Raw genomic sequence first — 2370 nt, 5'->3', positions numbered from 1 at the left:
TTTGGGGCAGCAAAGAGCCACCAAAGGTTCTGAGGGCCGGAGAAAAATGCCTTCTAGGGAGCTATTGAAAGAGCTCAACCTGTTTAGCTTATCAAAAGAAGATTGAAAGGTGACTTCATTGAAGTGCTGAAGTGCCTTAATGGAGAGAAAGGATTGGGTATTAAAGGGCTCTTGAATCAAGCCAAGAAAGGCATAACAAGACCCAGTGGCTGGAAGGTGAAAAGAGACAAATTCATATTAGAATTAAGGCACAAATATTCAACAGTAAGGATGATTCATCACAGGAACAAGCTACCAAGGAAAGTGGTGGATTCTCCATCTCTTGATGTCATTTCATGAAGACTAGATGCCTTTCTGGGATGTGTTTGCCCCAAAAGTAGCTATGGTGTCCTACAGGAGGCCTGTGATACGCAGGGGGTCAGATTAGATGCTCTAATGGTCTCTTCTGGCCATAAAGTCGACTAATTTCTAAAAAACTGAGTATAGCATTGGGAGCAGCATCTGATGTTTCCCTGTCTAGCCGGCTTGCTGCCTAGAACGAACGCTCCTTGAGTGGGGTGATCCACAGGGAGTAGCTCAAACCTGCAAAGTGCCTGGCCAGGGGCAGGACATTAGCCCAGCAAGGGAGGGGTGTGGCAGTGACATCACAAAGGCCTTTTGCAGGACCTCAGACTATTGGTCCAAGGTGGTGGGGAGGTGGTGACCTCACAGAGAGATGCTGACATCAGCCAGGCAGGACAGGGGCGAGGGGCCACGGAAACCTCAGAGACCCCTGTGGCTTTGCTGCAGCAAGTCTCCTTCTCCAGGTCTCTCTCTGAGGACTGAGAGAGTATTCGGGATCACAGATGTGAGCGCCAGGAGGAACCTCTTTCGAGTTTTCTCCTTCCCTTTTAGTGATTTTACTAGAAAACAGCCGTCCCTGTTTAGAAGGTAAGAGCCTCCTGGAGGTTTGAAACCTGTTCAGTTTGAGCCATCTGGTGAGTTGAATTCTAGGCATGGAAAACACGAGCTTAAGGAGGCATTATTTTATTCTGCACCTGTGATTTTGTCTCTTAGAATCACTGGGGACATAAGGGTTTGTCCTTTTTGTTTCACCTCTTGCTCCATCCACTGTCTGATCCCTCTTTTCTCTTCGTCTCTTCCTTCCTTTGTCCTTTCTCCTGTTCCCCTCCCAAAATCAGGTTTTTTTCTCCTACTGATAACAGCTCACGTTAACTGATCACTCTCGTTATGGTGTGTATGGCAACACCCATTTTTTTCACGTTCTCTGTGTATATATATATCTTCCTACTGAATTTTTAACTGCATGCATCCGATGAAGTGAATTTTAGCCCACAAAAGCTTATGCTCAAATACATTTGTTAGTCTCTAAGGTGCCACATGTTCTCTTTGTTCTTTTTGCAGATAAATTAATGGAGGTTAAGTCCATTAATAGATATTAGCCAGGATGGGTAAGGAATGGTGTCCCTAGCCTCTGTTTGTCAGAGAGTGCAGATGGATGGCAGGAGAGAGATCACTTGATCATTTCCGGTTAGGTTCACTCCCTCTTGGGCACCTGGCATTGGCCATTGTTGGCAGATAGGATATAGGATTGGATGGACCTTTGGTCTGACCCACTATGGCCATTCTTATGTTCTTATGAAGGGAAGGGCACAGCCCCATCACAGAGTTTCTGTAGTGTAGTGGTTATCACGTTTGCCTAACACGCAAAAGGTCCCTGGTTCAAAGCCAGGCAGAAACAGGATGGCTTCCTTTTCTCAGCTCCTAGAGGCCTGTCCCTGCTGTTGTAGGAACAGCAGTGATTTCTATGCTCAAAATGTCTGTTATACTTCCTCTCCCTCTCTGAATGCCTGTGAAGTGGCTTTCCCCCTCCTCCTCCCGCTCTCTCCTGCAATGCTTGGGGGATGAATGGGCTGGTTGAAGATCAGAAGAGCTTCCAGGTAGATAAGGTGTCTGGGACTCTCATTAGGCAGCACTCGCACACCCAGAGCAGGAACCCTGCATGGACACTGGCTGAGGTGGAGTGTGACCCACCAGATGCAGCCAAGTCATCTCTAGTCGCAGGCCATGAGGTTCAGGTCCTTAAAAGGGGAAGGGGCCCTGTGCTCAGCTGTGCTTTCACAATGCTGCCTAATGAGAGCCCCAGACACCTTGTCTATCTAGGAGCTCTTCTGATCTTCCAGTTGTTCAACCAGCCCCTTCATCCCACAAGCATTGCAGGAGGGAGGGAGGAAAGCCACTTCACAGGCATTCAGAGAGGGAGAGGAGATGGGGCGGGGCGGCGGGGGGAGTGTAACCGACCTTTTGGGCATACAGGTTATATGCAGCACACAGATCACTGCTGCTCCTACAACAGGGTAAGTTCTCAAG

The 2370-nt window shown here is 48.2% G+C and overlaps 1 non-coding gene across 1 annotated transcript; it reads left to right on the top strand.

The window, feature by feature from the left end:
* Positions 1–1668: 1668 nt before the first annotated feature.
* On the top strand, positions 1669–1741 carry TRNAV-AAC. The gene has a single exon. It is a non-coding gene; the product is annotated as a tRNA-Val (tRNA).
* The last annotated feature ends 629 nt before the right edge of the window (positions 1742–2370 follow it).

The sequence above is a fragment of the Mauremys reevesii genome, linkage group 14, assembly GCF_016161935.1.
Source record: "Mauremys reevesii isolate NIE-2019 linkage group 14, ASM1616193v1, whole genome shotgun sequence".
Taxonomy (NCBI): Eukaryota; Metazoa; Chordata; order Testudines; family Geoemydidae; genus Mauremys; species Mauremys reevesii.
The sequence above is the reverse complement of the archived record's forward strand: the minus strand, read 5'-3'. Positions and strand labels throughout refer to the sequence as shown.